The sequence below is a fragment of the Suncus etruscus genome, chromosome 4, assembly GCF_024139225.1.
Source record: "Suncus etruscus isolate mSunEtr1 chromosome 4, mSunEtr1.pri.cur, whole genome shotgun sequence".
Classification (NCBI taxonomy): Eukaryota; Metazoa; Chordata; class Mammalia; order Eulipotyphla; family Soricidae; genus Suncus; species Suncus etruscus.
Window position 1 is genome coordinate 67,568,929 of NC_064851.1, and position 24,832 is coordinate 67,593,760.

The 24,832-nt window shown below is 35.5% G+C and overlaps 1 pseudogene; it reads right to left on the reverse strand.

Moving 5' to 3' along the window:
* Positions 1-278: 278 nt before the first annotated feature.
* On the reverse strand, positions 279-367 carry LOC126007634 (uncharacterized; annotated as a pseudogene).
* Between the last annotated feature and the right edge of the window lie 24,465 nt (positions 368-24,832).

Below are 24,832 nucleotides of genomic sequence, written 5' to 3' on the forward strand. Positions count from 1 at the left end.
TATTCATTTCTTCTCTATCATTATTAGTGTATAAGAAAGCAATTGATTTTTGTGTGTCCTCTGGATTTATGGCTGCTTGTTTCTTCATTGTCATTCATCTTAAGGAATCTTTTCATTTTTCCTTGATTTTTTCTTTGATTCAGTTATTGAGCAGTTTGTAGTTTTATCCCCAGGTTGTAGATTTTGTCCACGTTCTCTTTTATAGTCAATCTTGATCTCTTATGTATTGTAGTCTGATAGTGTGCTTGGTATAATACTTGTATTTGTGACCGTGTGTAAAAAATAATTTGCATATCATTGTTGTTCAGGGGCCTTGCTAATCTTTGTATCATTCCAATTTTAGTATATGTGTTGCCTAAGCAAACACAAGGCCATTAATTTTTGTGTGTTAATTTTGAATCCTGCCACTTTGCTATATGAATTCATTGTTTTTAGAAGCTTTTTGGTAGTCTTTAAGGTCATCTAAATATAATAGCATGTCATCTGCAAACAATAAAAGCTTGACTTGTTACTTTCCTATCTGGATGTCCTTGATATTTTTTTTTTTGCCAAATTTCTATGGAAAGTACTTCCAGTACTATATTGATTAGGAGTAATAAGAGAGGGCAGTTTATCTTGGACCAGAATTTACAGAAAAGTCTTTTAGTTTACCCTCACTGAAAATAATAAAATAACAGGATATATATATATATCCTAATCCACTTTCTTCCATTTTTTTTCAGGCCTAGTGTACTATCGTTGAGTTTCAGTCTGGTTAACCTATCAAGGGGTGACAGGTAAATTTTGAGATCTCCCACTATTATTGTGTTGCTAGTGATGTCTTCTTTCTGATCTGTCAATAATTATATATTTTGCTCTTACATCATTCGGTACATATATTTAGGAGTGTGTTTTCTTCCTGGTGTACATAAACTTTGATTAGTACAAATTGTCCATCTTTGTCTCATAAATTTTTTGAGTCTAAAATTTGTGTCATCTGATATCAATATGTCCATTTCAGCTTTTTTGAGGGACTTGTTATCTTGGATGATTTTCCTCTAGCCTTTGAATTTGAGTCTATGTTTGTTCGGTCGATTCAGGTGTGTTTCTTGTAGACAGCAGAATGTTGGATACAGCTTTTTGATCCATTTTGCAACTCTGTGTCTCTTAACTGGTGCATTAGTCCATTGATGTTGACAGGGTCCTCAAACTTTTTAAACAGGGGGTCAGTTCACTGTCCCTCAGACCATTGGAAGTTCTGACTAGTAAAAACAAACTTATGAACGAATTCTTATGTACACTGCATATATCTTATTTTGCAATGAAGAAACAAACAGATACAAATACAATATGTGGCCCGCGGGCCATAGTTTGAGGACCACTGATTGTTGAAAGAGATCATTGTCATGGGATTTAGTATCAACTTTGTGTTGACGTTTTCTATGTCTGTTGGTCTGTCTTGTCTTAAAGTAGACCTTTAAGTTTTTCTTTTAAGGCTAGTTTTGAATCTGTACATTTTTTGAGAAGTTGTTTATCTATGAAGCTACATATACTTCTTTCAAACCTGAAAGTGAGTCTGGCTGGATGCAATATGGTGAAGCATTCATTTAGTTGAATTTTGTCACTATACCTACCACTGCCTTCTGGCCTTGAGTGTTTCTTGTGACAGGTGTGCTGTAAATCTTAAGAAAGCTCCTATGAAATAATTTTCCTTTTTCATCTTGCTGCTTTCATTACTCTATCCTTTTCTATGGGATTCATCATTGTGACTAGGATGTGTCTTGGGTGCTTTTCTTTGGGTCTCTTGTAGCTGATACTCTTTGGGCATACAGAATTTGTTTGCTGGGGCCAGCAAGGTGGCACTAGAAGTAAGGTGTCTGTTTTACAAGTGCTAGCCAAGGAAAGGAGCATGGTTCAATCCCCCAGCATCCCATATGGTCTCCCCAAGCCAGGGGCAATTTCTGAGTGAGTAGCCAGGAGTAACCCCTGATCATCAAACGGGTGTGGCCCAAAAAACCAAAAAAAAAAAAAAAAAAAAGGAATTTGTTTGCATGCAGTATTTAGCTCTGGAAATTTCTCTGCAAAGATATCCCTGACTGTTGATTCTGCAGATTTTCTTCCTGTGTCTCTGGGATTCTAATGATTTTTTTTCTGTTGAGTTTATAAAGAACATCTAGTTTTGTTTGTCCACATTTTTTGAGTATTTTTGCAATGTCTGATAATTTTTTAAGGATCTTTTCCAATCCTTTTTGTTGTGTGGATTTGTTATGACTCTCATGTTCTAACTCCTTGATTCTGTCCTCAGTTGCTGTTTTCATTGAGCTTTTCATTTTGTCTACTGAGTTATTCAGACCTGTTATTTCAGTTTGAGTTCTTTCTATATACATCTTCATATACTTTTAATTCATATTAGTGTTCCATTCAACTCAATCTATACCTTTTGTTGAGTTTATGAATATCCTCCATATTTCTCTAAATTTCTTTTCTATGTGTCTACCTATGTGTTAGCTCTTCTTAGGTCATCAGAACTGCCCTCTACATTCTCTATGCATGAAGTTGGCCTGAATTGTTTTTCTATAGTGTCACTTGCAGTGTGGTTTTTTCCTACATTGCTAATAGCCCCTAAGCAAAGCAGAGTGTTTGTGCTCCTCTGGCACTACCATTGTCTGCTGGGACAATGTATCTGGCAGATGAACCTTGATAGGATTAATTTGCTGGGGTCTTCCTTAGCAGCCTCACACAGAGAATCAGGAAGCCAAGTACAGAAGAATGTAGAGTATCTTTAAAAGCAACTGGCGAGATTCTGGCTCTTCCCTGTTGCCTGGGACAGCCTACATGACTAGTGAACCTTGATGGGATTAAGTTCACTGAAGTCTTCATTAGCAGCCTCAGTCAGGAAAACAGGAAGCCCCCTAAAAATTTGAGTCAATATTTTTAATAATGTTTTATGTTTGTCTATCTGGCTAGATCCTTACATTAATAAATAGAATTAAGAAAATGAATTAAGAGATTTCCAGTTTCAATGGCCAGATAACCATTCCAAGGAGATGTTTATCACGCTCAAATAACCCATTGTTTTCCAGCACTGCATACAGTCACTTAAACCCTTCTAGAAGTTTGTAACGAACAGAGTCAGAACATATACAGTATGGCCAAAGCCTCAACGTAAAAAAATGCATATGAGAAAACACTGAATTTGGAAAAATGGGGTACGACTGTTACTGGAATAAAGATGAAACTGTTGTGTAAGGTCACAGATATGAGACTTGTGTTCATAAGTAGGCTAAGTCTTAACCAGAATGTCCCCTAGTTCCATATTGCTTTACACCAACTATGCTACAGTCCATTAACAGTGGTCCACAGTTGACAGAACTACAAGATACTTTATTTCTCCTGAAGAAATGCATTGAAATTCCAAAAGTCAATAGTGACAAAAACAAAGACACCAAGGAATTAAAAAACCTCAATATCCATAGCAAAAATAAATATTAAACACTGACTAGCTCTTATTCAAATTAACATAAATCCTCACACTTAAAGATTTTATTTAGTTCTTATTATCTAAGAAAAATTTTCCAGATTCAATACAAATTTTTAATTATGCCAAAAGAAAAAAGAAAATATTCTGTGACAAGAGAGATTAAAGCATAAGAAGCAAATTCAAATGTGTAAATGGTAGAGGCATTAGACAGAATATTTTAACTAGCATTTATAAATATAAATTCTTTATAGAAATGCCATATTAAAAATTAGTTGTATCAAAGAAATGAAAATTCTAAAATAATAGTTAAAATTTAGAAATAAAGCCAGTTGCAAATTGAAATAACTAGATTCAATATAAATAAAATAACAAATATTATTTTATAGTATTTTGTTTTGTTTTGTTTTTGGGTCACACCCAGTGATGCTCAGGGCTTACTCCTAACTCTGCTCTCAGAAGTCACTCCTCGCAGGCTCAGGGGACCCTATGGGATATCGGGATTTAAACCATCACTGGCACTAGATTAGCTACATGCAAAGCAAATGCCCTACACTGTGCTATCTCTCCCTCCTATGTTCCACATTATTTTTATAAAAAAGATTGTTAAGGAAAAATAATACACAACATAAATTCACATATTTTCATTTATTTAAGAACTGTTGGACAGAGGCTGGAGTGAGAGCTCAGTGATAGGGCATTTACTTTACATGCAGCCAACTGGGGATGGACCCAGGTTTGATCTTCTGCAGCCAATATGGTCTCCCAACTCTGCCAGGAGTGATTTTCGAGTGTAGAGCCAGAAATAACACCTGAGTGCAGCCAGGTGTGGCCCAAAAATCAAAACCAGAAAAAAAAGAAGAAAACAGAAGATAAAAAAGAACTGTATAACAATGTTTTACAACTTATACAGCATTAAAGTAGCAAATCATAGAAACAGAGACAGTTTTCTAAGTAATGATAGTGAATTTTTTTCTAAAGTTAAAACAAACATAAACAATAGATTGAGAAGATAACTTAAGAGATGCTGAGTGAAATAAGTCAGAGGGAGAAAGAAAAAAGCAGAATAGTCTCACTTATCTATGAGTTTTAAGAAAAATAAAAGACATTTTTGCAGTAATTCTCAGAGACAAAAGAGAGAAGGGCTGGAAGGTCCAGCTCACTACATGAAGCTCACCATAAAGAATGATGAGTGTATGGGGCCGGGCGGTGGCGCTCGAGGTAAGGTGCCTGCCTTACCTGCGCTAGCCTAGGAGAAAGACCGCGGTTCGGTTCGATCCCCCAGCGTCCCATATGGTCCCCCAAGCCAGGAGCGACTTCTGAGCGCATAGCCAGGAGTAACCCCTGAGCGTCACCGGGTGTGGCCCAAAAACCAAAAAAAAAAAAAAAAAAGAATGATGAGTGTTGTTAGAACTATCTTATTGAGAACTATCATAACAATGTGAATGAATGAGGGAAGTAGAAGCCTGTCTAGAGTACAGGCGGGGGTGGGATGGGGAGGAGGGAGATCTGGGACATTGGTGATGGGAATGTTGCACTGGAGAAGGGTGGTGTTCTTTGCATGACTGAAACCCAACCATAATCATATTTGTAATCAAGCTGTTTAAATAAAGATTATATATATAAAAGAAAAAATAACTAAAGAGGACAAGTTTCCAAACATTACAAAATAAATAAAACAAACATATACAAATATATAAAACTAAGGACAAAAAAATTTTAATAAAAATAAGGTTGAAAAATCTTGCCCAGAGATTACTATAAATAAAAATAAAAATGTTCTGATTTAAGGTGATAATAGTAACAGTAGCAATACATACAGAGAACAGTATCAAAAGCAAGATAAAAGGGCTGGAGGTATTTAGGATTCTGTGGTATATATACTGTACATGTGTTATATAAAGTTGAACACAGATTTTATTTTGTTATCAAAGTGAATTACAAATTTTCCACAGATATATTTAAAGTTGAAAGTGACAGTGAATTAAGGCCATACCCACCACCAGTGTTGTCATCTATCCACCCTTGTTTTTCCAGCATGTATCCAATAGCTCCCCCTTTGCACCCTGGACTGCTAGTGTAGTTGGTCCCTTTTTTATATAGGTTGATGTAGATTGGGTATTTTGATTCTGTTCTTGATGACTTTGGTTTGGTGTTTGGGTCTGATCATTTTTTATTTCCAATGTTTACACACTGTTTCCTCCTGGTACCATCCACTTTTGTTTTCTTCTCCCTCCATTTATGATGTAAAACAAGTTGATTCAAGCTCTGTGGTTCTGTTGGAAAAAAAGGAAGAAAAAAAAAAGATGCTGGGAGGGGTCTGTCTAGGAGCTATCAATATTAATTTAAAAGGAGAAAAGAGAAAAGGAAAGAGAAACAGTAAGGAATAGAAAAGAAAGAAAACAACCAGGCACCACAAGAAACACAACAGCAGAAATAAACACCAGCTAAAATGGCTACAACACAAGAAAGAGGGAAAAGGCGGGTAAGGGGGAAGAAGGAGAGTGTGGCAAGGTTTTATGTCTTTTGATTTTGCATAAGCATAGTATGTATTGGGAAAATTAGAAAGGGAATTCTCTTGGCCTAACAGATACAGCTTATAGGACAAAGTATAGGATTGAGTCTTTCTTTATGGTTCTAGGAGTTCTACTTTGTCATGGTTGTTATAGTCAGTCTTCTGTAGTTAGTGATCTTGTTTTTTGCAGAGATCCTAGGATAAGGGCTAGGATATGGTTTTTCCTTGTGATTCCAGAAGTTTTGTTCAGTCACTTTCGTCAAAATCAGTCATCTGGAATTGGAAATCTTGGTTTTTGTATAAATTCTAGGCAGATGCCTAGGCTAGAGTTTTTCTTATTGGTTCCAGGAAAAATTCTGTAAGTCGTGGTTGGCAAAGTAAGTCTTCTGTAATTAGTGATCTTGGTTTTTGTGCATATCAAGGATGGAGTGTCTTCTGATTCCATCTTACCAGTAGGTGATGAGGTACGGCAGACTGCTCTTAGGTCAAGTTGTTACTGTTTCCTCGTTGTCAGGATGTCATATCAACCTGCCACAGGCTGGTGCCAATGAGTATTAGGGACTCCCTGAGGAGTTTGATTCCTGGTGTTGTTGCATGGAGCTGTGTTGGTTTTACGTTTAGGGTCTGGAGTTGGATGGTCGCTGTCTAATCACATAGAGTCTAAGTCAAGACCCCATGTCATATCTTCAGGGTGGGAGGTAGCCCCATATTATAAAATTTATGGGTTCTTATTCCCAGTAGATAAGAGCTTGTTTCTATACTTAAAATTTCCCCTTTTGTTTTTGTGCTTATGCAAAAGAGAATGTTGCTATATTATATTGCCAGTGTATTTGGTGGTAAGAATGACAGGCTTTTAGGACCAGAGTGGTGGCACAAGTGGTAATGCAACTATTATCTTAATGGAGATAAATTAAAAGCCTTTCCCCTAAAATCTGGTACAAGACAAGGCTGCCCTCTCTCACTACTGCTATTCAACATAGTGCTGAAGTTCTTGCCTCATCAGTTCGGCAAGAAAAAGATATCTAGAGCATCCAGATAGGAAAGGAAAAAGTCAAGTTCTTACTGTTTGCAGACGACATGTTACTTTGCTTAGAAAATCCGAAAGACTCTGCCAAATAGCTTCTATAAACATTAGATTCCTATAGCAAAGTGTCAAGCTACAAAATTAACATGCAATAATCAATGGCGTTCTTACACACCAATAATGATAGAGAAGAAATGGACATTGAAGAAACAATCCCATTCACATTAGTGCCCAGCAAACTCAATTATATTGGAGTCAACTTAACAAAATATGTGAAGCACTTATACAAAGGAAACCACAAAACCTTGCTTCAAGAAATAAGATAGGACACACGGAAATGGAGACACATACCCTGCTCATGGATTGGAGGATTAACATAATTAAAATGGCAATACTCCCCAAAGCATTGTTCAATTCCTCTAAAGACACCCATGACATTTTTCGAAGAAGTGCATTAAACACTCTTGAAATTCATCTGAAACTACAAATACCTGCGAATAGCTAGAACAATGCTTGGGAAAAGGAATATGGGAGGCATCACTTTCCCCAACTGTAAAATGTATTACAATCTGTATTATAAAACAGCATGGTATTGAAATAAAGACAGATCCTCAGATTAGTGGAATAGACTAGCAGTGGTCCTCAAACTATGGCCCACGGGCCACATATTGTATTTGTATCTGTTTTGTTTCTTCATTGCAAAATAAGATATATGCAGTGTGCATAGAATTTGTTCATAAGTTTTGTTTTTACTATAGTCAGACCCTCCAATGGTCTGAGGGACAGTGAACTGGCCCCCTGTTTAAAAAGTTTGAGGACCCCTGGTAGAGTATTTATAGAATGCTCCCCAGATAAACAATCAATTAATCTTTGTAAAGTGGCAATAAATGCAAAACGGAGCAAACAAAGCCTCTTCAGCAAATAGTGTTGGGACAAGTGGTTAGCCATTTGCAAAAAAAAAAACGAACTCATATCTCCATCTAACACAATGCACAAAGGTCAAATGCAAATAGATTGAAGACCTTGATATTAGACCTGAAACATAAGGTATATAAAACAACATTTATGTAATACACTCCAGGACATTGAAACTAAAGGCATCTTTAAGGAAGAAATATTACGCTTCAAACAAGTTGAAGCAGAGATACACAAATGGGACTATATTAAGCTGAAAATCTTCTGCACCTCATAGGAAATAATGTCTAGGATACAAAGCCACCAACAGAATAAAAAAAATTTATTCACCTAATGCCCATCAGATAAGGGCTAATATCTAACATATACAAGATATTGACAGAACTGAACAAGCTAAAACATCTAACTCCATCAAAAAATTGGGTGAAGAAATGAACAATTTCTCAAAGAAGAAATACAAGTGGCCAAAAGGCACATGAAAAAATGTTCCACATCACTAATTATCAGGGAGATGCAAATATAAACAACGATGAGGTACCATCTCAGACACATCACAAAGAACAAGAACAATCAGTGCTGGTGGGGATGTGATCAGAAAGGAACTCTCATTTACTGCTGGTAGCAATGCTGTCTAGGAAACATGCCTATAGAAAATGATATAAAAATTCCTCAAAAAACTTGTAATTGAGCTCCCAATTATCCAGCTATATCACTTCTAGGATATACCATAAGAATTCAAAAATGCAATAAAAATCCATTCCTCACACCTATTTTTTCATTGTAGCACCTTTTACAGGAGCCAGACACCGGAAACAATAAAGATGCCATTCAAAAGATGACTGGCTATATATGGTGTGGTATATAAACACTATGGAATATTATGCAGCTGTCAGGAGTGCTGAAGTAATGAAATTCTCCTATATATGGATGTACATGGAATCTATTATGCTAAGTGAAATATGTCAGATGAAGAGAGATAGTCACAGAATAGTCTCACTCATCTATGGGTTTTTAGAAAATCAAAGATATTAAAACAATTCCCAGAGATTATGGCTGGAAAGACCGGCTCAACATATGAAGCTCACTAGAAAATGGTGAGTGAAGTCAGAGAAATAACTATGCTGAGAACTATCATAACAATGTCATTGAGTGAGGGATGTAGAAAGCCTGTCTTAAATATAGGCAGGAGTTGGGGGAGGGAGGAGATAATGCCATTGATGGCAAAAAACATTGCACTGGTGAAGGGGAGTGTTCTTTTTCTGACTAAAACCCAACTACAATTATGTTTGCGATCACAGTGTTTAAATAAAAATATTACTTAAAATAGAAATATATTTATACATAGAGAAAATAATAAAATAATAATCTTAAAATATAATATTAAAGAAAAATAATAGTATACAAAAAGAATGTGGGAGATTACTTTTATCTTTGGTAATAACCACACTAAGAGGTATAACTATTAAGATAGTTAACATACCAGGAAAGTATAGATATCACATTAAGTCTTTTGAGATATTCATGGGAGGGGTGGGATCCAAGGTGCATTTTCATCCCACACCGTGGTCCTACTGGGTTTGAGTGATTGCTTGCAGCAGATAAGGGATAAGGTAGCATACTTGAGCTTGAATGTCCTTCTGGGGCTGAATCCAGTAGCATGCAAAAGAAAAATGATACTTTCACAGATTTAAGCATTTATAATTACATAGGAAAAGTGGTGGATGATCTTGGGCACTTAGTTGGAGAGAGACAGTAATTTTGTAATTAAAACCATAAAGATCAACACTATTGTAGCTATACTATTATATAATATAAATATTATAATATACAACATATATTATATTACATATATAAAACATATATAAATTATAATAAAATGTTTTAAAGAGGGGCTGGAGAGATAGCATGGAAGCAGTGCATTTGTCTTGCATGCAGAAGAACTGTTATTCAAATTCTGGCATCCCATATGCTCCCCTACACCTGGCAGGAGCTATTTATGAGCATAGAGCCAGGAGTAACCCCTGAGCACTGTCAGGTGTGACCCAAAAACCAAAAAAAAATGTTTAAAATAATAAAATAAAATAAAACTAAAAATTGAATTTTATATCTAAATCAAAATAAAATATATTAGAATAATGTAGGCAATCAGAGTTTTAAAAAACTAATAATTATAAAATTTAGAATTTCAAGAAAAATTAACCAGCTTAAAAGTATATGAACCTGGGGCTGGAGTGGTAGCACTAGAGGTTAGGCATATGCCTTGCGAACACTAGCGTAGGACAAACTGAGGTTCAATTCCCCAGCATCCCATATGGTCCCCCCAGGCCAGAAGTGATTTCTCAGCGCATAGCCAGGAGTAACCTCTGAGCATCAAATGGGTGTGACCCAAAACCCAAACAAACAAACAAAAAGTGTATGAACCTATCAACAGAGCATCAATTCAGTTGGAGTTAAAAAAAAATTAAAGGAAAAATAAACATGTCTCGGGGCCAGCAAGGTGGTGTTAGAGGTAAGGTGTCTGCCTTGCAAGCGCTAGCCAAGGAAGGACCACGGTTTGATCCCCCGGCATCCCATATGGTCCCCCCAAGCCAGTGGCAATTTCTGAGCACTTAGCCAGGAGTAACCCCTGAGCATCAAATGGGTGTGTTCCCCCCAAAAATTAAATAAAAGATAAACAAGTCTTTACTTCCTTGTAGAGAAAAACTCCAACCTTGATTTAAAAAATAATAGGTCAGGTAAGCAGAAAGGTAAATAAGTTGATAAATAATATCAATACTTCCTATTGACCTCACATATATAGTATACTCTATGTACATGTGAACTATTTATCAACTGTATAATATTCTAAACCACAAATCACAACTCAAAATTTGTATATCAAAAGTTATTCCAAAAATTGTCATCCACAGCAGATTTTTAGATCATATTGGTCTAGTAGTGATAATATATAGTTGGAAAACTCCAATCACTTAGGAATTATCAATATATGACTCTATGTCAATGAGAAAACTCATGAAAATGTTAAAGTTCTTTTGTCCAAATAAAAAATTAAAATATGACCTACAAAATATTAATTGAGTATATTTATCAAAGATCATATTCCTAAGAGTCACAGGATTTAAAGTGTATTTCATTGACCTAAGAGACTGTCTTTATTTCAATACCATGCTGTTTTAATGACTTATAGCTTTATATATAGCTTTAAATTGAGGAAATTAATGTCTCCAGTTTTCCTTTTCCCCAAAATTGCTTTAGTTATCTAGAGGTTTCTTATTTTAGATGAACTTCAGGAGTGTTTGATTTATTTATTAAAAATGGTATCAGTATACTTATAGGAATTTCATTAAATCTTTACTGTGTTTTGGAAGTAGTGCCAATTTAATGAAGTTAATTTTCCACATTCATGATGGGGGATGTGTTTTCATTTTCTTCTGTCCTTTTCTATGCCATTAAACTAAGACTCTTCTACACCTCAAATAAAATGATGACTATGATATAGAAATTGCATACAAAATAAAAGAAACTGGCTTTGAGATTACCAATTGGGAGAGACTGTGTGTGTTACCTGTGCATGTTACTCTACTGTTCATCTCCTGAACATCTCCTGAGTGAGCTGAATAGGGTACAGCAAAAACGCTCTTCTAGAGTTGCCCATGCCAAAAAGCCAAGAAAGACTGGGTCCCTGAGTGAAAACCAGCTATCAGCAGTAACTTGTAGAAATGCAGATCCCTTTGTCTGTGAAGTCAGGCAGGAGAAATTTGACCCTGCTGTGTGATTACCAATTGGGAGAGACTGTGCATGTCGCCTGTGTATGTTTCTCTATTATTCTTCTCCTGAACTTCTCCTGAGTGGGCCAAGAAGGACTCAATAAAATTGTTCTCCTAGAGGCTCCAGAAGAGCATGGCTGCTCTGCTTCACTTTGTGGCCATGTGCTCTCTAACTTATGAACCGCAGAATAAATCACACTACAATCGTGACAATGAGGAAACCTTGCAGGCAACCATGATGCACAGAGAATGAAGATGATAGCTCTGATGACCCAAAAAATGCCAACCATCTAATTAACCTCTCAGATAAGGAGTTTACAATAGAAATATATAGGATCCTCATGGAAATAAAAAAAAATCATAGCTTTAGCTGAACAGAACACAAAGACAGAAATTGGAAAACTCCAAAATGAAATAACATTTCTGAAAAGAATGGTAGCTCAAATAAAAGACCCAATTGACAGCATCTCCAACAGGGCAATAGCAGCCAAGGACAGAATCAGTGAACTGGAAGATAAATACAGAACAACTCCATATAGCAGAAGAGATCGGAAAAGAACCTAAGACAATCAGACAATGGAAAAAATACTCAAGGAATGTGAACAGATGAAAATAGAAGTCTTTGATAAACTCAACAGAAACAATATAAGAATCATTGGAGTCCCAGAGACCCAGGAAGGAGGTCCCCAGGAAGAATCGACAGTCAAAAACATCATTACAGAGAAACTCCCAGATCTAAAGAATGCATGCAATCAAATCCTGCTTGCCCAAAGAGTACCAGCTAGAAGAGCCCCCCAGAAAAACACCCAAGACACATCCTACTAGCAATGATGAATCCTACAAATATAGAATACTGAAAGCATCAAGATCAAAAGGGAAATAACATTAAAAGGAGCATCCTTAAGACTTAGAGCAAACATGTCATAAAACTCTCAATGCCAGAAGACAGTAGTGAGTTATTGTGACAAGACTGAAGTAAATGGAGGCTTCTCCTAAAATACTACACCCAGAATGACTCACGTTCAGATTTGAGGAAGGACACACAGATTTACAGATAAGCAACAGCTCAGAAACTTCACAGATGCAAAACTAGCCTTAAAGGAAAAAGTGAAAGGTCTACTCTAAGACAAGACAGTCTAACAGACACATCAAACTTATATACAAAGATTACATTAAATCTTATGACAATCATCTCCCTCAATGTCAATGGAGTAAATGCACCAGTTAAGAGACAGAATAGTGAAATGAATCAAAAAGATGAACCCAACTTTCTGCTGCCTACAAGATACACACCTGATAAGTCAGAACAAACAGACTCAAAATTAAAGGTTGGAGGAAAATCATCCAAAAAACAACACCGTTAAAAAAGCTGGGGTGGCCATATTAATATCTGATGACACCAACTTTAGACTCAGAAAAGTTGTAAGGGACAAATATGAACATTTCATACTAAACAAGGGATATGTGCAACAGGGGGAAATCACACTAATAAACATATATGCATCTAACGGCAGACCACAAAATTATCTAATACAATTACTGACAAATTTGAAAGAAGACATCAATAATAACACAATAATTGTGGAAGACCTCAACATGGCCCTGTCAACACTTGATACCAGACTGAAACCCAACAAAAATATTCTAGCCCTAAAAAGGAAATGGAAGAAAGAGGCCTATATAAGACATTCAATCCCCAGAAACTTGCATACACATTCTTATACAATGTACATGGGTCATTCTCCAGGATAGGGCACATGCTGGCTCATGAAACATACATCCATAAGAAAAAAGGATAGAAATTTTGCAGACTACCTTTGCTGAACACAAGGCTCTGAATTTAGATGTGAACTATAAAGGGACAGAGAAGAACATCACTGAAAATTAAACAGCCTGCTATTGAAGAACCAGTAGGTCCAAAATGAAATCAAAGAGGAAATAAGAATTTTCATGGAAACAAATGACAATGAAGACACAAAATATCAGAATCTATGGGACACAACAAAAGCAGAACTGAGAAGAAAATTTACAGTTTTGCAAGCACACATCAGAAAGGAAGAAGAGACATACCTCAATAGCCTAATGATACAGCTTATAAAATTAGAAAATAATCAACAAAAGGAACCAAAAATAGGAAAACAGAAGGAAATCTAAAAGCTTAGAGCAGAAATCAATGAAGTGAAACCTAAAACAAAATTTGAAAGATCAAGAAAAGGAGAAGTTGGTTCTTTGAAAAAATAAACTAGATTGATAGACCATTGGCAAAACTCACAAAGACAGAGAGAGAATCTTGATAACCCGTATTAGTAATGAAAAGGGGAGATCACTACAGATATTGCAGATTTTCAAAGGATAATTGAGAAACTCTAATTCACCAAATATGAGAATCTGGAAGAAATGGATAAATTCTTGGACTCCTAAAACCATCCACGGTTGAATAAGGAAAATGTAGCATATCTAAACACCACCATCACCATTGAGGAAATTAAAATGGTAATCAAATGTCTGCCCAAAAATAAAATCCCAGGCCCAGATAGATTCACTAAAGAATTCTTTTAAACCTTTCAAGAGGAATTACTACCAATCCTGGCCAGGATCCTTCATAAAATTGAAAAACCAGGTATACTTCCAAATAGCTTTTATGAAGCCAATAACACCTTGATAACAAAACCAGACAGTGACGCTGCCACAAAAGGAAATTACAGACCAATATCCCTGATGAACACAGATGCAAAGATCCTCAATCAAATACTAGCAAAGAGAATCCAATGCCTCATCAAGAAGATCATTCACTACAATCAAGTATGTTTCATCTCAAGAATGCAAATATGGTTTAACATCCATAAATCTATCAACATCATACACAACATCAATCAACAAGAAAAATAAACATCACATGATCATATCAATAGATGCAGAGAAAGCATTTGATAAGGTCCAACACCCATTCTTGAAAAAAAAAGTCTCAGCAAGATGGAAATGAAAGGAACATTTCTCAAAATAGTAAAGGCCATTTACCAGAAGCCAATGGCAAATATCTTCCTCAAAGGAGAAAAACTAAACGTCTTCCCTCTAAATTCTGGTACAAGACAGGTCTGTCCTCTCTCACCACTACTATTCAACATAGTACTGGAAGTACTTGCTATAATGATTAGACAAGAAAAATGTTATCAAGAGAATCCAGATAGGAAAGGAAAAAGTCTAACTCTCCCAGTTTGCAGATGACATGATACTCTACTTAGAAAATCCTAAAGACTATCACAAAATTTCTAGAAACAATAAATTCATATAGCAAGTTGGCAGGCTACAAAATTAAAACACAGAAATGAATGACCTTGTTATACACTAATATTGATAGGGAAGAAATGGACAGTAAGAAAACAACACCATTCACATTAGTGCCACATGAATTCAAATATTTTTGAGTCAACTTGACTAAAGACGTGAAGGACCTATACAAAAAAAACTATAAAACATTGCTTTAAGAAATAAAAGAGGACAAGCAGAAATGGAAGCACATACCCTTTTCATGGATTGGCAGGATAAACATAATAAAAATGGCAATACTCCCAAAGCATTTTACATATTTAAAGTGATTCCTCTAAAGATATCCATGGCATTCTTCAAAGAAGTGGATCAAACATTTCTGAAATTCATCTGGAAAAATGAGCACCCTCGAATAACTAAAGCACTCCTTGGGAAACGAAATATGGGAGGCATTACTTTCCCCAACTTTAAACTGAACTACAAAGCAATAGTTATCAAAATAGAATGGTATTGGGGTAAACAAAGACCCTTAGATCAGTGGAATAGGCTTAACTACTCGAATATTCTCCAGACAATCACCTAATTGTTGATAAATGAGCAAGAAATCCTAAATGGAGCAAGGAAAGCCTCCTGAACAAGTGGTGTTGGCACAACTGGTTAGCCAATTGCAAAAGAAGCGAACTTAGACCCCTAGTTAACATCATTTGCGAAGGTAAAATCAAAATGAATTAAAGACCTTGATATCAGACATGAAACCATAAGGTATATAGAACAACATGTAGGTAAAACACTCCATGACAATGAGACTAAAGACATCTTCAAGGAGGAAACTGCACTCTCCAAACAAGTGGAAGCAGCGATAAACAGATGGGAATATACTAAGCTGAGAAGATTCTGCACCTCAAAGGAAATAGTGACCAGGATACAAGAGCCACCCACTGAGTGGGAGAAAGTATTCACCCAATACCCATTAGATAAGCAGCTAATATTCAAAATATACAAGGCACTGACAGAACTTTACAAGAAAAAAAAATCTAACCCCATCAAAAAATGGGGAGAAGAAATGAAGAGACATTTTAATAAAGAAGAAATACAAATGGCCAAAAGGTACATGAAAAAATGCTCATCACTAATCATCAGGGAAATGCAAATCAAAACAAGTATGATGTACCATCTCACATCACAGAGAAAGGCACACCACAAAGAATGAGAACAAGCAGTGCTGGCTGGTATGTGGAGAGAAAGTACTCCTATTCACGGCTGGTGGGAATGCTGTCTAGTCTAACCTTTATGGAAAGAGATATGGAGATTCCTCCAAAACCTGGAAATTGAGCTCCAATATGAGCCAGCTATACCACTCCTAGGGATTTACCCTAGGAACACAAAAACACAATACAGAATGCCTTCCTCACACCTATATTCATTGTCGGGCTATTTATAATAGCCAGACTCTGGAAACAACCAAGATGCCCTTCAACAGATGAATGACTAAAGAAAATTTGGTACATATACACAATGGAATATTATTCAGCTGTCAGGAGAGATGAAGTCATGAAATTTTCCTATACATGGATAAACATGGAATCTATTTTGCTGAGTGAAATAAGTCAGAGGGAGCAAGATAGGCACAGAATAGTTTCACTCATCTATGGGTTTTAAGAAAAAATAAAAGAGATTTTTGCAATAATCCTCAGGGACAAAGAGAGAAGGGCTGGAAGGCCCAGCTCACAGCATGAAGCTCACCACAAAGAGTGGTGAGTGCAGTTAGAGAAATAACTACACTGCAAATTATCATAACAATGTGAATGAATGAGGGAAGTGGAAAGCCTGTCTATAGTACAGGTGGGGGTATTTGGGGAGGAGAGAGATTTGCGATATTGATAGTAGGATTATTGCACCAGTGAAGGGGGTTGTTCTTTTCCTGATTGAACCCCAAGTACAATCATATTTGTAATTAAGGTGTTTAAATAAAGATATTAATAAAAAACAAAATGAAAGAAACTATTTACCCAATAACCATCTAATATAGGTTTAATATCTAATATATTTAAGGCACTGGTAGAACTTAACATTAAAAAATCTATCCCCATACAAAAATAGGGGGAAGAGCTGAACATATATTTCCTCAAAGAAGAAATATAGATGGACAAAAAGACTCATGAATAAAATTCTCTAATCACTAATCATCATGAAGATGCATATCAAATCAATAAGTTGTCATGTCACACCATTGCAACTGCCACAGATCACCAACAACAAGAACAGTCAGTGCTGAGATAGAAGCAGAGAAATAAACTTTCATTCAGTGCTGATGAGAGTATCTAATGGGCCAACCTTTTTGGAAACTATATAGATATTCATCAAATAACTAGAAATTTTGTTTCCATATGACCCAGCCATATCACTTCTAGAAATGTATGCTGCTGGCCCAGAAACACAATACAGATAATTCTTATTCATTCCTATTCATTGCAATTATTCATTGCAGTACTATATACAATAACTAGAATCAGGAAACAACCCAAGCCCCCTAAAACAATTGAGTGAATGGGTATAGAAAATGTGGCACATATACACAATAGAATATTATATATCTGTTAGGAAAAGTAAAGCCAAAAACTTTTCTTCTGCATGCATTTATTTGAAGAGTATTAGGCTGAGTGAAATGAGTTACATAGACATTATCTGATTGCTCTCATATGTAGGATAAAAAAAAAGATAGCACGGTAATAATATCCAAAGAGAACAGAGTCAAGAGCCAAAATGAGCAGTACATGTAGAAAGTTATCACAAATAGTGGAGGAGTGGTTAGATCAGAGAATTCTGTCTATGACAATGATTGTTGGTAATGATCACTCTGGATGAGAACCGAGAGAATAAAGGAAATAAAGTGATATGCATGATACCCCTTCAGTAACAATATTGCAAAACAAAATTAAAAAAAATAAAAGAGATATAGAAAGAATAATAATGTTTACCACAGAGTCAGGCATTATGGATGGAAAATGGGAGGGATAGACAAAAACCAGGGTCATTATTGGTGTAAAATTGCACTGGTGATGAGGTATATTGTGTGACAATTTCTATTATGAACAACTTTATAACTGTGTATATCTTGCTGATTCTATTAAAGAATCATTTATAGATTCGAAAAACACTGGCTACTCCTGACCCTCCTGAGCCCTGCTGAGGAGGCTCTTTCTATGCCCTCCTCGAATCTCCAACAAAAAACTTAATCAATCTAAGTCACATATTTTATTAGTTACTATATATATAGCAATAGTTTGAAGGAGCTTAGATATTATTTTAGATGTTGAATGCAACCATAGGGTGTTTTGCAATAAATAGCCAGGTTTCCAGATTTCCAGGTATCTTATGGTATGGAAATATTTAAATATATTGAACCTTTTAAAATCAATCATTTCTTTTAGATTTATAAAATAGTTGAAAAATTATATTGAGGGGCCAGGGTGGTGGCGCTAGAGGTAAGGTGTTGCCTTGCCAGAGCTAGCCTAGGACGGACTGGGATTGAATCCCCTGGCATCCCATATGGTCCCCCAAGCCAGGAGCGACTTCTGAGCGCATAACCAGGAGTAACCCCTGAGTGTCAATGGGTGTGGCCCCAAAACAAAAAAATTATATTGAGAACTTACATATATGTCAGTCCACTTTTAAATGATTAATATCTGGAATTGGCGAGATAGCACAGCAGTAGGTCATTTGCCTTACACGTGAAGACCTGGGACAAACCCAGGTCTGATCCCTGGCATTTTATATGGTCTCCTGAGCCTGCCAGGAGCTATTTCTGAGCACAGAACCAGGAGTAACCCCTGAGCATGGCCGGGTGTGGCCCAAAAATAAAAAAACAAAAAGATTAATATATACTATAATATATGTAAGCATTCTTAATTATTATCTATATCTGTTTTTAATATCTATTTTAACAATATGTGAACAATCTTAATTATTATCTCTATATATTTTAACTCTGTATGTGTCTTTATAGAGAGAATTACAGTTCTTTCTATTACTAACAGAATTAAGAGAATTCTTTGTTATAGGTAAAGGCTGTCTTTTTCCATGATTTTCTTTGGTTCCTCATTTTGGATTACATAGCAGCATACTGCAGTTTCCACAATCTTTCTCTGAATCAGAATCACTCTTTCCTTGTTAACATGTATTCATATTTCTTTTCCTCATATTTTTATTAAAGAATATCTGCAACTCACTTCCTGATAAAATATGTGTTCAAGAAAATGACAAAAGTGTTTTGAATGATATTATGCTCCTTATAAAGTAGACAATTTGGCCATTTAGAAGTCTTAGTTACAATTTATTCTTTTTCAAATCAGAAAATATATTGCTCAATTGACTTCTAATCATCAGTGTTACTGTGGATTTCCTTCCAAATTAGCTCCATGTCTTTCTATAAGTGATTTATTTTTCCACTATCTGCAAGTTTTTAAAATCATTTTTACTGTAACCACATAACCTTAACTATAAAATTTAAAATACTTCCCTAAATTTTATTGGTATTGTCTTTGGGCCACGTCTAGCAATGTACAGGGAAGTCATCTAACTCTATGCTCATGGATCACTCTTGATAAAACTTGTGAGACCATATGGAGTGCACGGGATCAAACCTGAGTTGGCTATATGCAAGGCAAGTGTACTCTTCTTCAACCCCTCTTTTCTTATTTTTTATTTTGTAAGGTTAAATGAAAATTCAATCATTTGTTATTTATTGGAACAAGAGTTCATGGGCTATTTCACTCTGATTATTAGTATTATCAGTTTTAGAATAAAATTTATTCTATAATTTTTAATAATGCTCCTCTTCATAATTCAAAAATTCATTAGAACATAAAAGAAGATTATCAGAACTTTATATCCTTTGAGAAATACCCCTTTCTTGCCCTTCTTACACCACTTGCTGCCTTCTCACTGTTTTCTGCCTGGTTACCATTTAACCTAATCTCATATTGCTATTTCTCCCTCCTACCACTCCCCAAAAAGAATATTCTCGGGTCAACAGTTATCTCTCTGGTATGTAAAAGAGTCACAGACATAAATCCTTACGAGTTATAGGATCAAACTATAATATGAAATTATTCATTAGGAAAAATTTATCAGGCATATAGTCCCTCACTCTCCATTTTTATCTCTGGCAGGTAAAGATGTTCAATATGTTTCTTGTCCAAGTTTCCCAACTGAGAGAGAACTTTATTGCCTAGTAGGTGTATATACACTGAAAAACTCCAAGACTAATAATATGCCTTCATGGCATCTCATGTCTCATATCTTTGTGTCAACCTAACTCCTAGTAAGAAATTTATGTAATAAATATTTTATGTAATAAATAATAAATAAATAATTTATGTAATAAATATTTTATTGTGTCTTCAGTTTAGACAGAGCACTAAATATTGAACATTCTGTGCTTTCTGAGGGCTAGAGTGTGTTCACAGGTATTGAGAATTCCCCAACAGTGCTTCCTGGTTTACTTTTACTCTAATTAAGTGTTGTGAAGCTAGTTCTCTTTCTGGATTAGCATAATATTACCGTAATCTGTTCTTCACATTCTTATTTTTAGTTCATATTCCAGTGTTGATCATTAGCAAAATTGTTTTCGTTTGTTTGTTTTGGGCCACACCTTGTGTTTCTGGCTATGCGCTCAGAAATCACTCCTGGCTTGTGCCACTGCTCTGGCCACTCATTAACAAAATTGAACACTCAAAAATCTCACCTTTAAGAATTTCATTTTCCACTGATGTCTTTAGTATTTTACTTACTATTTATCAAGTTCATTTACTATCTCAATTCCAATAATCATATGAACCTGCAGGGTTTTTTATTCAATCATATACTTTCAAGTCCCTGGGGTATTTTTTTTCTTCAAGCATCTGCTCCACTCTTACTATTTTTTAATAATTTTTATTTTGACCAAAATGGATTACAAATAATTCACAGTAGTATTTCAGGTATATAGTGACATTGATTCAGGGGCATTTCCACCACCAATGCTGTCCTCCCTCCGCCCCTGTTCCCAGCATGTATCTCATATCGCCCCTCCTTGGCCTCCCGGGCTGCTAGTATAAGTGGTTCCTTCTGTGTCTAGCCTGTTGTAGATTGAATATCGATTCTGTTGTAGTTGGCTTTGGATTTGGTTTTCAAGTTTGATCATTTTTTATTTCTAGTCAATGTTCATACAACTGTTTGGTCTTGGCGCTCTCCATTATTTCCCCTCAATTTGTGAGACAGAAGAGGATGGTTTAAGTTATGTGGTTATGTTTGAATGTAAGAAAAAAAGAAAAAGAAAAAAGGGAGGGCAAAAATTCAAACAAGCAAAAAATGGAAGGAGTCCTTCTAGAGACTATAAATATCAGTTTAAGAAAAAAAAGGGAAAAAGGAAGGAAAATATAAAAATAAATACAAGAAAAATCAAATCCCCCCAAAAAACAAAACAAGAACAAAATAAAAACAAACAAACAGAAAACCTGAAAAGCACCACAGCAATAAAGTCAAGAACTAAACACTAACCACGGTCCTGAAATAAAGATGAATCAAAGCACAGGGGGGGAAACGGCAAAGAAAAAAAAAGCAACAAGTACAAAAAAATAATTAAATATTTTAATTTGTACTATTTTTTTTGCCTAGGCACAGTAAAAATTGGGGAAAATAGAAAGGGAATTCCCCTGGCCTAAAAGATACAGGGTTTCTTTGCCCCTGAATTATACTCTCATGGTTATAACTACAGGTTCCCTAAAGCTCTTTTACTATCCCCTAGGTCCTTTTGTGATGTCTAGAAGTTTTCCACTCCATCATGGATGATAAAATCATGCCTTTCTAGGTAGTGATCTTAGTATTTTCATATGTCATAAGATGGAGTCTTTCTTTACACTTTCAGAAGTTCTGTTCCATCACTGTTGTTTTAATCAGTCTTCTGTAGTTGCTGGTCTTGGTTTTTGCACTGATCCTAGGACGAAGCCTAGAATAGAGTCTTTCATTATTTTTCCAGAAGTTCTGCTCAGTTGCAGTTGTCTCAGTCAGACCTCTGGAATAAGAGGTCTTGGTTGTTGTACAGATTGTAGGCCAAAGCCTAGACTAGGGACTTTTTTATTGGTCCCAGGATACATTCTGCCCAGTCATGTTTGTCACAGTCAGTCTTCTGTAGTTAGCGATCTTGGCTTTAGCACTGATCAAAGGATGATGTGTCTTCTGATTTCATCTTATTGTTAGGTGTTGAGATGAGACAACCTGTTCTTAGACCAAGTTGTTGCCATTTACTCATTATCAGGATGCCATACCAGATATAGAACCAACACAGTTCTCTGCAACAGCTCCAGGAACCAAACTCCCTCTGGGATATTCTTAATACTGCTCTAAATCCTCTCTTTTAATTCAATCATTTATCATAATAATCATCTCATTTGTGTCTGCTTTCAACTTTCTTGCATTCTTTTACCATAATCACTATCATTGATCAACAACAACAACAAAAATCCTATATGTTCTCTAGTTCATAAATCACTTAATTTGATGTGGTGAAGAAAAAAATTATATACACTAAAAATCATCAGTGCTTTACAATTTACCTAAAGTAAAGTTATAATGTAATTTTACCATCATACTTTATTTCACAGAGTCAGTTATTTCTCTCTTCTCCAAAGATAATCCAAAATATTCCTCTCTCAGAGATCTATAATCTACATCACTGATAATCTACACTCTACAGAGAACAGAGTCTGGAATAACAGCTTCAACATTAAGATTTATTGACAGGGAATCAAGAGAAAGGAGAAAGTTTATTGAGGCTAAGAAAGAAGATCAAATATACTAATAGCAGAGGACATCGTTTTGAATTGGCTGCAGCTTTGTGATAGTATAGTTGATTTATTATGTTAAGTCTCCAGGGAGAGAAGGGAGAAAACATTTTATGCTGTCTCATCACCTTTCAGATTTTCTCTACAAGGCATAAGTTTCCTATAGGATATACTTCCTCATTGGACTAATTTTTCCATTAACCAGTGGAGAAAAATGCTCAGTAGCATTAAGAGCCTCAAGAATGTAAGCCATGGCAAGCAGTTTGAGCTGCTACACACAAGAGTAAGCGGGTTCTGTATCTCAAAACAAACAGAAAAACACAGGACTGGGTTTACAGTCACAATGGGTCAGAGCATCAAATCATAAGCTGCAGTTATAGTGATGATTTAAAGGCTGTATGACCTTGAAAATAAAATAATTCTTTACTAAGTCTCCTCAGGCAAGGAAGTAAATGAAGTACATGATCCATGGGAGGCCCATATACTGAGATCTGTACAGACATCATATTCTCTCCAGAAGTCTTTCAAACTCACTGCAAAATCCAAGCAAGCAGAAGAGAACCTTTTTGAAGACTCAGCACTCACTATGCCACAGTATAAATATCTGTGTCTACTTTTCCTTCTTATATAGATAAATACATGCAAGCTCTTACTAAAGTCATTATCCCATTGACTATATGATTCAGTTTCATCTTATTAACCACTTTTTGTCTTTATCCTGAAGTATGGCTTCAATCTACAGATATGTATCTAAAATATTTTTAAAAGTCTCTTGATTTACTTCTTTTTTATATTTGGTCATTTACCTGGCTTTTTAAATAAATAAACTTAAAATCTAAGGATTTTTTTTCTTCCTGCAATAATTTTTAAGCCAATAAACTTAGTTTTGAACTAATTACTCCATCAAAATCATAATCTCAGTCACCCGTATCTTAAACATTATTAAATGGACAGTGCTTTCATTTATTTTTCTTTTAGTTTTTTCCACACCCAGAAGCACTCAGGATTACTCTATGGCTCTGGACTCAGAAATTACTCCTAATTAGCTCATTGAACCAAATGAGATGCCAGAAATTGAACCATGGTCTGCTGCATGCAAGGAAAATACCCTATCTGCTATGCTGTTGCTCAGGACCCAAGCTTTTATTTCTCCCTATATATGATCAACATTTACTATGGAAGTTAAATTTCTCCTTCTTAACCCATTTCTCTTAGTTTTCAAAATTTATATGTTCCAAATTTTTCTCCAATATCCTAGCTTGCATTATCTCAATATACTTTTCTAGTAAAGTTTTATTTTCCTAGCTTCTCACTGTTGGAAGCCCCATGTCTCAGTCCTTGGATTCCTTTATAGATTCATTTGCCACATGTAATTTTATGGTTATTTTGGTCACCTAGTTTCAACCTCTTTATTTCTAACCCAGACCCTAACTTGAATTTAAAATTCTTTTGAGAATTTTACTCTGTAATTCCACTTGAATGTCCAATAAATGGGACAAGTTAAAAAAAGACTCATAAAGAAATAAAAGATAGATGAGGAAGGAAGGAAAGCGATGGGGCCTCTCAATGGAGTGTGTGGTTGCTGTATTGCACTCCCACTGAGATTTGGTCAACTAGTCCTGTACTCCAGTGTCAATTTGCCACCCTTGATGGACTCAGGAGCTATCAGAGATATCCAAATAGCTTTTAGGAGCCATCAAAACCATACAGAGTTCACTAGAGCTACATACTTACTTCTACATACTTAGAAGAGACATATGGCGCCAAGACTGAGACAAGGTAAATCTGGCTTACCTTTCATTGGTCCCTTTTCTTCAGAAATTATATAAAACTGGGTGATTTTCTAAATCAAAATAGTAACAGTGCTAAAATTTTCATAAAGTTGGAAAAATAAGAGTTTTTATGATTAAGTTGCAATTTTCTTCTGTTAAAACTCTTCTGTCTGTGGTTGGAATGGTTAGAAAATTTGTGGTTTTTTATGCTTCTTATTTGGAATTATTAATAGAATCTCACTTGAATAGCTCCTTTAAGAATATTTTGTGAGTTTTGTGTTACTGTCTTGTA